Source organism: Eschrichtius robustus, chromosome 10, assembly GCF_028021215.1.
Source record: "Eschrichtius robustus isolate mEscRob2 chromosome 10, mEscRob2.pri, whole genome shotgun sequence".
NCBI lineage: Eukaryota > Metazoa > Chordata > Mammalia > Artiodactyla > Eschrichtiidae > Eschrichtius > Eschrichtius robustus.
Window position 1 is genome coordinate 104956412 of NC_090833.1, and position 14107 is coordinate 104970518.

Sequence of the window (14107 nt, forward strand, 5' to 3'; positions counted from 1 at the left end):
ACCTCAGATCATCAGGCGTTAGATTCTCATAAGGAGCCCACAAGCTAGATCCCTCGCAAGTGCAGTTCACAGTAGGGTTCGCGCTCCTATGAGAATCTAATGCCGCCGCTCATATGACCGGAGGTGGAGCTCAGGCGGTAATGCGAGCGGTGGGGAGCGGCTGTAAATACAGATGAAGCTTCTCTCTCTCGCCCACCTGTGGTTCCTAACCCCGGGGTTGGGGACCCCTGGTTTAGGTAACACACCTGTGACTTAGCCAGTGAGCTTGTAGATGACTAGCATGGTTCTACATATTTAGAAATTTTGTGATATAACCATTCTGTTTACCATCCTATTATTACTTAGTAGGGAAATAGGTTGTAGGCAAGTTTATTAACTATTCTACCCCAGTGCTAAGGGGAGGATCACGTCCGTACCTAACTGTTCAGGGCAGATGAGGGGATACGTCAGATAACACATGTATTATTTGGGCTCTTTGATTTAAAAAAGGGATTCTATTTCAAGGTGGCAGTGAACATTTCACTTTGTTAGTGAAGAAAACAAAACTTCTTTGACCCATTTTTCTACTTAGCATTCTTTCTTCCAGGGGTCTGCAGACAAGAGGTCAAGGCTGACTAACTTTCCACTCAATTTCTGACACATTTTTGCATCTATCCTATGGCTTGGAAATCTTCCTGGGGAGTGTTGGGAGGTCGACGTGGAGGCAAACCTGTGCATGAGTGTTTTCTCCTGCTTCTTGGTCCTGCCCTCAAACGCCTTTGTGAAGAGGACATTTGTACTCCGTTAGATGCAGGAATACCTGAGGGATGGGACTGACCTGTCACACTGCACACTTCTGGGAAAGCCTTCCACCCAGCACTTAATGCAAACCTCTCCAGTTAGAGACCAAGGCTTATCACTTGTTGACTGATCCATCCATCAGTGTGTATTCCTTAAGCTCTCGGTGCCTGGGATGGTGCTAGCACTGTGAAAATACAGACAGTGCAGTGTGGGGTGAGACATAGAGGGGTGGATCTGAATCCAAGGCAGCAAATCCACAGGACCCAACTGTGAGCTATAATGGGTGAGACTGATGGGTGATGCCAATGAGTTTGTGAAATAGAAATTTTAAAAAATCCACTCCAGCAACCCATGCTGAAGCATCATTCTGACATATGTAGCCTAAAGCCAGCTTGTCATTTGCAAAATGCTGTCCAAGTATAAAGAAGTGTCTTGCAGCCATTCTTGAGTGCTAGACAAATCTATTATTCTGAATTTATTGGCTGAGAAAGGGGGATGTGGAGAGGGAGCAGCCTCTATACAAAGTTACCTTGCAAGTTAGCAAAGGGACCAGTCTAAGAGACTAGAGATTTCTCTACTTGATGTTTGGAAAGCTTGCCAAGAAATTGATTATGGCAATTCAAGTGCATTTTATAATCAAGTTGCATTTAATATGCTTTAGGCTAACGTGCAATGAAGATAAACCGGTTCCTGGCTCTGGATGGGTGTCATGGGAATCTCATCATATTCTGATTACTATATCAGTGTTATAAACTGTAGAAAGCAGAGTCAGAATTTATACTGTAAGGAGTTTATAATGGTAGCAAAAATGGTCGCCAAGTGCCATTCTGTTTGCTTTCATGGAACACGGTTTTTGTCAGCTGTTTGAGAAATGGACTCTCTCAGCTCTTTTAAAAATTAATTGTAAGGAAATTTAGTGGAATAAATGGAAAATCCTAGTGCAAAGGAAACACACTCTGGCCTCAAGGCAAGTATTTTCTCGAAGATGTCATTCTGCACTCTCCAGTGACAATAATAGGAAGGGGGAGGAAGAGAGAGAGAGAAAACGTTACAGCTTTGGAGGAGGTGGTGAAGTCCTTAAGGGCAAAAAATGTCATCAGGGAGTCACTGCGCTAAGACAGGAAAATTTAGCTCAAGAAAGTGTGGAACAGCAGAATTTTATTCTTCTCATCCAGCAAATTTTAATTATATTTTCAGTGCTCCTCATATTTGTGCCTATAATAATTTCTTCACATAGTTGTGATTGATTGCCTTTACTGTTTTTCTTGTTAAGTTAACAAAGGAAGTGCAGTTTCCTGTGTGTGTGTGTGTATGGGGGGGCGTGGTGGTTTACCCTTCACTTGGCATTTAAATCACTCACAGCAGACTTTGGAATATGGAAAACAACTAGAAGTGAGCCACCCTGTTAAAATCAAACATTAGAAGTGAGAAAAAAGTATTTCCTAACATGATGTTAAACAGACCCTGAGAAGTAGATTGAAGGATGGGTCAATGTTTGGAGCTTTTAAAGTCATAGCTTCCCCCCCCCTCTCTTTTTTTCTCCAAAGAAGTAGAGACACCGACTGATAGTTTTGCCCTATTCCATGAGTCCAGATGTCTTTCTGATCATGGAGAAAGGTGCAGGGATACGGAGTCATGTCTCTTATGACCTCAGGTGTGGCCCGCACATACAACCATCTCATCTCAACCTGGGCTGATCCAGAGCGGGACTCGGGGAAGCTGGCTATGTCCGTAGTTACAAGACTCTGAGTATCTGTACCTTTCCTTGTGTGTCTCTTTTCCAAAAAGTGATAAACTTTAAGAAGACCTTTGAAGCAGTGAGATTTTCTTTCAGTCCCTCTCAAAACCTTTCCCCCACTCGCTCCTTAAAATGTTGCCTTTTGCCATGAATCGGAAAGAACCCCTGAAAGCCCAGAGCTGCTTTCAGAAGCAGTGAATGCAAAGCCATCAGCTGTAAAATAGGTGCCCTGAATGGCTTTGCATAGGGAGGGGGAGAAAGCTTTGCCTTGCTGCAGCCTCTGCGGCTATTGCCAAAAAGGATTTGCTACGTGGTTGAGAATCCAAACCTTACTGAGTCCTTGAGCACTGCTTGTGGTAGGTGGGGAGAGGGGACCCCCAACCGACCTCACTATTAAGTGATTGAATCTGACTGCTGCTCTCATGCCAGGGGCTTGGTTTATAATTTTGGTTCCTAATTGGTTGGAACTTCTCCAGCTCCTGGTTGTGTGTGTGTGTGTGTGTGTGTGTGTGTGTGTGTGTGTGTGCGCACGCACACGCGTGCACATGCGCTTATGCACCTGCTTTCTTGTACATTACGTCATTTAAAGGTATGGCCCTTATCAAGGTAACCAATGGTCTTTCTAAACTCTAGGCTTTCATTCTAATGGAGCTCCTGAATAGTAAGTGTGTTATGATGCACCTATATTACAGGAAAAGTACATTCTTATGTAATTATATATGATGTGTTGAACAGCAGTTGACATAATATCATGATGGTACATTTTGTAGACATTTACTTAAATATCTGTTTCAAATTTTTGCAGTTTTCTTATTTATTTTTTTTCCTTTGGAACCAGCAAAATTTTTCCCCAGTTCTTCATCATCTTTAAGCCCTTGAAGGGCTCAAAGATGCTGGGTACCATACTATAATGCCTAAGGTACAAGTTGGTTCTGAGCTTTAGACTTAAGAAGGAGTTATCAGACAACCCAGAGGCCCATTCATTTAAACCAACATTTCCTAGATTGTGTTCCAAGAGGTAATAGTCCCACGAAATGCACCATGAAAACAGGACCCCATGCTCAAATCCATTGGGGGTGGGTGGTTCGTGGTGAGTATCTAGCATATCAAAGTCACCCAGAAACCTTGCAATAAGAAAGCTATTAAATTGTTTAATCCAATGTTTCCCAAATACATTATTTAGAAAGATTTAAAAATAAGTAATACTTATCAATATCCTGCAGGACTAGTGTTCCTTGGAACTAACTTTGGGAAATGCTAGTTTTAAGCTGGTCAGCTCCTGGTCACCTCCTCTGAGTTTACCTTGGTCTTGCTCTGGACCAGCTTTCCTCCTTGCATCCTCAAGCTCCCTTCTTTACAACCATAGTCCTAATTAGACCTACCTTTACTTGAGTGTCTACAGAGCTTTAGGTGCTTGACACATCTCATTTAATCTTCATAACAACAGTGCAACACAGGTATTATTATGAATATTGTACTTACAAAGAGAGTGAGGTTCAAAGAAGCATAGTCATTAAGAAGTAGTATCTTGATTCAACATTGGGGCTGACTCTAGAGCACATGATTCTAACCAATGATTCCATAAAAGAAAACTGAAACACTTAATTCAGATGTAAGTATATTTAGGAAGACAAGAGAAAGAGTGTGTTTCTCTGTAGATTTCTGAAAATTCTACCTTCAACTGAACAAAACTCTTCCAAACTGCCTGTTGGAGCAGAGCAGAGAGGGAAGGAGAGCACAGGCACTCCTGAATGGTGTTTCGCCTCCAGCTTAGAAGATCCTCTCTGCTGCTACCTGTGATTCAGGGTTGTCAAGGCCAGGCTGCGCCCAGAAGTTTAGGAGGGCTGCTTCCTTTGGAATTTACCTGCTGGGTTCAGCTCCTCATTGGCTGTCTCCCCACACTACTTCTTCTGCTGAGTTTGCTACCGGCTACCCAAAATACTGCAGCAAAACAAAATCATCTGGGTTGCCCTTGTCTGTGCTTTCTTCGTTGTTCTACCACCATTGCTCTTGCCTCTTGCTGGGGAATGGCTCAATCTCTGACTCAGGGTAATTTTCTTGTCTGGAGAAAACGGGAGGGGCAGCACAGTGGTGGCTTTGATGAGTCTGAGAGAGTTCAGTGGTGTGTTGGCTTTCTCTCTACTTGAAGAAAAGACTTAGAGTTACAACTATTACTGCTGTTCATTTGAGGGGTCCTGAGTCGTCACTCCTCAAAACTGCTGGGGAAATTCTAAGCTTATGCCTTTCCCCATTTGTATGTAGTATAAGCGATGTATACCTGGTAAAGACTATAAATCTAATTTTTTAAAGCACCTCTTTCATGGGAGGACATCTATGTGCCATCCCAATAGTTGATTCTCCATGTGAGGTCTTTTGTCTGTCTATAAAGTTATGTATAGTAATAGCCTTCCTATGTCTCTTATTGGGGGAGTGAGGGACAGAAATTTGTATATATATATATATTCTCCAGGCTTCACAATTATATGAAGCTTTTTATTTTTATTTGATTTTTTGGCCGTGCAGTGAGGCTTGCTGGATCTTAGTTTCCCGAACAGGGATTGAAACTGTGCCTTCTGCAGTGGAAACACGGAGTCCTGACCACTGGACCGCCAGGGAATTCCCTTCATAACTAAATGAAATGACACATGGAAAAGCCAGATTATGGAAATGGAAAGGATTATCCATGTTATTTTTTTTTTCTTTCACCTATTTATAAGCCAAGAACATCAACGGGGATAGGGAGAAAAAATGTGTTGTCAAATATTACTTAGGCGCTTGACATGTTATGAGGGGCAAAGTCCAACCACATTTTTATGTATATCATTATGTTCTCTCCTCTATTAATATCAGTAGTTTGACTAAGTGGCAGTTACAGGTTAACGCAAACAAAGAGCCATCAATGTGCTGAGTGTTACAACTCAAAAATTCAAGACAATAATCAGACCGCGTGGTCAAAGAAGGTTTCCTAGAAGAGGTGTTTAAGCTGAAATCTCAACAATAACCATGATGTAGTTTGGCAATAGTGAGGGTAGGGCGGTTGGGTTGCACAACTCTAGGAATCACCAATCATAGCCCTCCTAGTCTAGGTATATGATAACCTCTAGTTATTTAACCCTGATGTGGAAATGTGTGCAGTGCAAGAGGGGGAGAGGTGTCTAATGGGAAGGAACAGCATGCATGGCCATCCTGAGGTGCAGTATGGTGGGCCTGAGGAACTGAAAGGTGTACAGTAGGTGAAACTTAGGGAGATGAAGAGTGATATTAGGTGAGACCAAAGAGGTTGAATCTAGCTAGATCAAGCATGATTTTGTAGTCCATGTTAAGATTTCTCAACTCTTTCCTACAGGGGAATGAGAGACCATTAAAGAGGTTTAAGCAAGCAAGTGTAGTTGGTAAGATTGGTATTTAAAAATGTGTATTTCATACTACAGCATGAAGGAGGGATTGGTTGAGAACTAAGGTAGGGTAGGCACACTAATAGGAGATGAATGATGTTTGGACTACAGTGATAGTGGGATTAGAGAAAAATGTATGGATCCAAGAGACATTTAGGATATTGGATCAATGGGATCAGGTGATTGATATTTTGGGGTGGGGTATAGTAAGGAGAGAGAGATGGTAGATTCAGAGATAATTTCTGGGTTTCTGTCTTGAACTGGATGGATGGGGTGACATTTACTAACATATAAGACACTAGTGGGAGAGATTTTTGTGTGTGAATGCAAAATCATGACCTCAGTTTTGGACTGAATTAAGATGCTAAGTTGTCTAAAGGGAGATTTTGAGAGGGGGCTTATAGATCTGGGAGGGGGAATCTGAGGGGAATCTGAGCTGTAGTTATACATTTGGTGGTTGTCAGGGTTTAGAAACCCTGGAAGTGGTTGAGATCATTTAGGAGAAAGTGTTGGGTTAGAATCAGAGAAGACCCCCAAAGAAAGAGGTTTCTGGAAATCACACATTAAATGGTTGGGTAGATGAAGAGGAGGTTACAGAGGAGATTTAAAAGGAGAGTCCAGAGAGATAAGAGGGTGCAATTATCAGAAGCAAGGGAAGAGAATGTTTCATGAAGAAGGAAGTTGTTAACTGGTAAATATTGTTGAGGGATGAAGGGTATAAGGTAGGATATCTTTAGCTGCAAACAACAGAGAATCTGATTCAAACTTGCTTAAATTTAAACAACCAGGATATGTATCAACTCTTCTAACTGGAATTTAAGAAATATACAATAAAAGTCTTCAGGTTCACCTTATTCTAATGGCTCTGCCTTCATTACTCTGGATTGGGTTGGTTTTACCTTTAGATGGTGATGATTATTGTTACTATTAATTATAGTTGCTTCTGGCTTCATATCAATACTTCCTGGTGTTCAGAAGTGAGAGTTTGTCTCTTCCAACTTGCTCACTATTGAGAGTGAGAAAATTTATTTTATAGAAACCCTTGGCACACTATTCTGGATTATTATTGAACTGTACTGAGTCACATGCTTATTCCTGGACCAAATACTGACGGGAAAAATACCTTGCATTGAACGAGTTAAATGTGATTCCTGAAACTATTACTGCTTTGGGGTGGGGTGGGGGGGAGACATAAACAGACCAATAAGGCTAACCCCAGGAAATAGGGCTGGAGTTATTTCCTCTTGCGGCACAAATCTGGAGTTCTTTTGGGAATGATGGGGAAGAGAACGGATGTAGGCTGGGCAACCAACAATGTCCAGTATATTAACATAAGAAAGGGCTGAGAATTGTACTTTGGAATTTAAAAAATTCTATATATATTTATTGCGGTATAGTGGACATATATTACATTTACATTTCTAAAAGTGCACCATGAAATGGTGACCACAATCAGGATAAAGAACATATTTATAATAACAAAAGTTTCCTTATGACCCTTTGTAATCATTTTCTCCCCTTTCTGCCTATCATACCCTTTCCTCCTTGACCAGTCCTCAGGCAATCACTGATTGTTTGTGTCTTCTGAGGAATTTATCCCTTTCATCTACATTGCCTAACTTATTAATATAAAGTCCACAATATTCCCTATTGCTTTTAATATCTGTGGAATCTGTAATAATGTCACCTCTCTCACTGCTGTTATTGGTTACTTATGTGTTTTCTCTTTTGTTCTACATCATTCTGGCTAGAGAATTGTCTATTGGATTTCTTCCTCCTCCTCCCCCTCCCCCTCCCCATCCTCCTCCTTCTTCTTTCTTCTGTATGTTACTAGAAAATGGAAATTAAAAAATACATCAAGTTGAGACACTCACCTAAAGCAAGTACCTCTCCAGTAACAGCAAGTTTTAACAATTCTTTTTAAAATGTTAAGGTACTTTATATAAAGTAGTCATTTTCATATTGTGAAAATTTGCAGTATGCAAGGTCAGAAAATAGAAATTAAAAGCCCTATTTTGTTTCTCACCTTCGTCCCTTTTTACAGTTTCCACACACCTTGACCTCCTGATGGGATTATTCGTAACAGTTTGGTGCATATTTTGCTAGATGCAATGTTCTCATCGTTTTAAAATTTAAATGGAATTACCTTACACACATTGCTCCATAATTTATTCTGTTTCCTATAAAAATATTTTGGAGACACTTTCAGTTAAGTATACACAGATAGACATTGTTTTAAAACCGTTTTATAGAATTAATGTGCAAAATATATAGCCAACTCCCTAATGGGGGGCATTTAGTTTGCTCCGATACTTTCAACATTACAAAATATTCTACATCATTGTAACTGCCTTTTGTGGCACATGTAAGACTTTCTGTGGACTATTTTCCTCAAGGTGAAATGTCTGGGCCAAAGAGTAAGCACACAAAATTTTATAGAGGTTGAAAAAGCATCCTCCTTTCATGAAATAGTGCCATTTGCAGAGACATGGATGGACATAGAGATTATCATACAGAGTGAGGTAAGTCAGAAAGAGAAAAACAAATAACGTATAATATCACTTATATGTGGAATCTAGAAAAATGGTACAGATGAACTTATTTGCAAAGCAGAAACAGAGTCACAGATGTAGAGAACAAACTAAGGGTTACCAAGGGGAGAAGGGGAGGGTGGGGTGAACTGGAAGATTGGGATTGACGTATATGTACCACTATGTATAAAATAGATAACTAATGAGAACCTACTATTGGGTGCTCTGTGGTGACCTAAATGGGAAGGAAATCTAAAAAAGAGTGGATATGTCTATACGTATGGCTGATTCACTTTGCTGTACAGCAGAAACTAACACAACATTGTAAAGCAGCTCTACTCCAATAAAAAAAGAAAAGAAAAAGCATCCTCCTTTATACTGCCTCTTTGAATAGTCCATGAGAATGAACATTTCATCCATACACTCACCAATGCCAAATAGCAGCAGTTAGAAAATATTAGGTGAAATTATATTGTCATTTTATTTTATTTCCTAGATTATTATTATGCCTTTCAAAGTGAATCCTTTCCTTTACTTTAAATTTATTTTCATTTTTTGCTTTATTTGGATTTTCTACTCTTTTTTGCATGTATATAGGCAAATTATATTTTTCCTAGAAGAAAGTCATCCATCAATATTTACATTACATTGGTATAAATTTCTTCATGGTATTCCCTTTAAATTTATGAAATATCCTCTGTACCTGTAATTAAGACTATTTGTTGGCTTTTAATATTGTTTATTTGTACCTTCTCTCTTTTTTTTTTGTTAATCAGACTTAGTAAAGATTTTTTCATTATATTGTTTTCAAAGCACCATTTTTAAAAAGTCTTCTAGTTATTTGTTGTAGATTATTAATTTCTATTTTATCTTAATAAATTTATTCTTTCTACTTTTAAGGTGCTTATTTTACTGTAAGTTTTACAGCCTTTTGGATTAGGAGTTTAATTTATTTGAAACATTTCTTGTTATATAATGCTTTAAGTGTATATATTTCCCTGAAAGCTACTTGGTCATGCTCTAAGAATTTTACCATTTTTTTCAACAATTTTTAATTTCATATTGTATTCCCTTTAAAAATAAGTAATTATTTAGATAAATTTTAGTCTTCTAGTGGTACCACTAATATTTTAAAACATATTTGGAGTCATGTTTTTTCTAGTGATGACTAGTGTTATATTCTCCCTCAAGAATATTAGCATGCAACTACTTTTGCTTTTTCCGCTGTCACCATGTCCCAAATTGCTATCTAATATTTTTTGTTTAGGTGTATGAAAGCCTTTGGTTGAATAATATGCCATTGCATGTATCTACCACATTTTCTCTATCCATTCATCTGGCAATGAATATTTAGATTGTTTCCACATCTTAGCTATTGTGACTAGCACTGCAGTGAGCATGGGAGCGCTAATATCTCTTTGAGATCCTGATTTCAATTTTTAAGGATAAATACCCAGAAGTGGGTTATCTGGATCATATTGTGGTTCTATTTTTAATTTTTTGAGGAACTTCCATACTGTTTTTTATGGTAACTGCACCATTTTGCATTCCCACCAAAAATGCACAAGGATTCCAATTTCTCTACATCCTTGGCAACATTTGTATAAAGTTTCAATTAAGCAAGATGAATAAGTTCTAGACATCTGCTGTACAACATTGTACCTATAGCCAATAATACTGTGTTATACAATTAAACATTTATTAAGAAAGTAGCTCTCATGTTACGTGTTCTTACCACAATAAAATAAAATTTAAAAAAACAGACTTTGGATAAAATATGGGTATCAGTTCCTCATTTTCAACCAAATTTTAACAACTCCCGGCGATAATATAGATGTAACCCTTTTAATCTAGCAATAGCACATTTGCAAAATTAAAAAGAAATCCCCAAACAATAACAAGTGATGTTAATCATAATGTAATCCCTCCACCTTGCAAAGTGAAAAAAAAATGCAAATTCCTTTTTAGCTCTTGAGGTGGTTGGAGTTTGTGGATGTTTTTTGCTTCATACTTCCCAGTTGATGAGATTGCTGTTATTTGGTTTGTCTGTGCCAGGACTTTCAACTTTTCTTCTGGACAGTTTTCTTTTAATGGGATTCAAGCCAAGAATCTGTTATTTGGAGCACCAGTCACCTAAATAGGTCATCGAACATTCTGGGATGATAATCATGGGCCTTAAGCAACATAATCAACAGAGACATCAAGAATGACTAGTGCCTTTCGTCCATCCCATAATTACATCTGGGTCTCTGAAAAACAGCATAATGCCTCTCTTTCCCACTTTCAGTAGAATGTGGACGCTTTGGCTCTCTGGATGCTTTATGTTCACCTCAAGATACCTGGCAAGTCAGTAGTGGACATGACAGCTGAGCTACCTACACTCCTACCTCCCAGGTCTGAGACACCGGAGCTTCCCCCATCTTCATTTTTATCCAGGGAATGTAAGAACCTGGCTGCCAGCATTTCTGGAAATATTGAGGAAAGAGGACTGGAGTCTCAGCTCCTTTCCTTTTGTGGAAAGTTCCTCTCTAGAGCTCTCTGTACTCACACAGATCATGGTGCAGAAGGAAGGATAACTGTAGACTCTTATGTAAGCACCAGGCTTGCTTAGCTCTAGCAATATTGTCCCGGGGGCAAATTCCTCATCTCTGATGCTAATGATATTAGTGATACAACCTTCCCCAACAATTGCTACTCTCACTGTCACCCTTTATGTCTTCAGATCTGAGAAAGTAGTGGGTGCTAGACAGAAGTTTCAGGACCTGGAGTAACTCATGTCCCATGAGGGGTGGGTCATCCTGCTGCAGTTCTGTATACAGTGCTTTTCTCTGTGTGCCTGTGGACCATGCCTCTCTGCTGCCATTGCCGGGTAGCCTGTCCCACACCGTGGCCTTCCGTCACTTGGGATGGCTCTCCCTTTCTCCTGTGCTTTCAAAAGTATTTTTGTATTATTTATTCAAGTTTGAGAAATTGTGGCATAAAGCATTGTCTCTTGAGAGTCCTAGTAAAAATGCTAATATGTTCCTTGGCAAGATCAAAGGTTAATGTAACTACTTCCAACATTCATCAACAAATCTGTAAATTATATCAGATTAGCTAGTTACCCTGCATCATACGTAATAATGTCATTAACACTGGGACAGCCCCATAGTGGTGGAGATAGAGGCTTAGGATTTATTTAGAATCTACTAATTCTAACCATGAGGTGCTTGTCTTATTCCATTCTTATTCCACCCAGACTGGGTGGCTTATTAATAAGATAATTTTATTTCTCACAGTTCTGGGACCTTGAAGTCCAAGATCAAGACACCAGCCTCCTTATGTTCTTGTGAAGGGCTACTTTCCAGTTCCTAGCCAGCTCCTTTTCACTGACCTCACATGGTGGTGGTGGTGGGGGGGGTTAGGGATCTTTCTGGAGCTTCTTTTATAAGGCACAATCTCATTCATGAGGATTTTGCCGTCATGACTTAAGTACCTCCCAAAGGCACCCCCTACTAATACCATCACTTTGGACAATAGGAGGCACTTAAGGGGGAACACAAACATTCAGACCATAGCAGTGCTAAAGAAGAGTAATAGGAAAATAGTAGAAGGCAGAGGACAGTCTTCTCTTAATCTACATTTTGCTTTTGTGTGGGCCTAATCTGACAAAGATTTAGTGGATAAAAGAACTTCCTGTGATGGAAGATAGACCTCTGCTGGAGAGGCTGGTTTTTAGCCCCTTGTATGCACCCTCTTCAATCCCTGGTCCTCAGATGAGCACGGTGAGCCTCGGTTTCACTTGCTCCTTTTTACCCTTCTCAGCATTGTGTTGGGAACACTAATCTGGTTCCGTCCATCATTTTATTTTTGAGGAAACTGAGCTCTATTTATCTCAAAGTGACTTTCCCAAGATCTCTTATCTTGTAGCCTGTGATAGTCACTGGCTCCCTTCAAAAAATTCAACTCCAGCCCCCCGAGTATGGCAGTGGACAGTGTCCCCTTGTGAGGATTCTACTTCTGAGACCAACCTCAGGGGATCTAAGCACAGCTTTGCAAAATTCCTGGTGACCTTCCTTCCATGCAGTTTGTTCTCCTTGAATTTTTGGAATTGAATTTACATAGAGCCACAGTAACAGTGAAAGCTTTTGACAGTGATGACCTTGGCTTTAAGTAGACCACTATAATATAAAAAAAGAGTTATTTGAGGAAAATGTGGCAAACTGGTAGATAACTATCTGATTTGATGGCAGGCATGTAAGCAGGGAATAGAGAGGTATTGATTTACGTAATATCTCAGGGTGAATGTTGTCTTGAGAAGACTGAGAGGGAAGCATACAGTGGAAGAAAAAAAGTAGATCCCTGGAAACCTCAACTAGAGAAAGAACTGGAGATGAGAGTCATAGCTTGTTTGCTTCCCCATGGCTATTTCTTCTTTCTACTTTGATTCCCAACAGTTGGTTTAACCGTATTGTGTATCAGATTCTCTCTCTCTCTCCCTCTCTCTCTTTTATTTAACAGAGATTATTTCCAAAGAACTTACCTGTGTATTTATCTACTTATCCATCTATCCATCATCTAATAGTAATGGCACACTTTGGGCTGCTTTTAATGGCATTTTTAATGGGTTTGTTCATTTCTCACATTGTACCATAATTGTTTCATTACTGTAAACATGTTTTTTTTAAACATCAGACTAAGTTCCTTAAGGAGAGAATCCATGTCTTATTTGAATTCTGTATCCCAGCGGTCCAGCAGAGAGAGCTTTGGGATGAAGGAATGAGATCATAATATAGAGATTAGACACACTGCCCTTATTTTAAATTAGTGTGTGTTTGTGTGTGTGTGTGTGTGTGTGTGTAAGTGGCTAACAAGTGGTACCAATATAAACTAATAGAAGAGTTGAGAAAAGCCAGAACGCATGAAGGCATTGTAGGGATTAGGCACTCAGGTAGTACTTGAAGGACAGAGAGAAATTGAATAGGATGTCAGAAGATGTTTGAGGACAGAAAGAATGATGTGAGCTAAGATGTGGATTCAGGAAAGTATAAGGTGTGTTTGGGGGAACAGTTTGAACGAGGATGTTCAAGGTGGATGATTTATGTTGGGGAATGATTGGCAGAAGGCTCAAAGTTTGGCCTGGTCTGTGAGCATCTTGAATATCTGTACAATATGTACAAATGAGGGCACAAATGAGAATATTGGGATATGCAGTAGGATGGAAGGTACCAGCAGCTTTGATGAGAGAACTGCCACAATGAAAGTACAGGGGTAAGAGTTTAAAAGCACTTTATTCATTCTATACATCCTGTATGCCATGCACAATGCTAGCTTGGGATACAGCATTAAATGTATCCTGAGAGTCAGTAAGTATCCACCCTCAAGAGCTATAGAAGAGGCAGACAGACATTCGCAATACACATGATAAGTGTTAAGGGGTCCACGTGAGATAATTGGCCATTAGAAGGAGCATCTGAGACATTCTTGGAGGATTGGCTGGAAGGTTTCCTAGAAGAAGAGACAACTTGACAAATAAAGGAGGCTTTCTGAAAAGGAAGATCCAGAGTGCCACAGAAAAGAGCATGTCACTTTCATGGCATTCCAAGTAGTTTAGCCTGGTTTGAGTTTGGAGAAAAAGAGGATGGAGGAGGGGATGTGGTGACCAGGAAGTAGTGACTGATGAA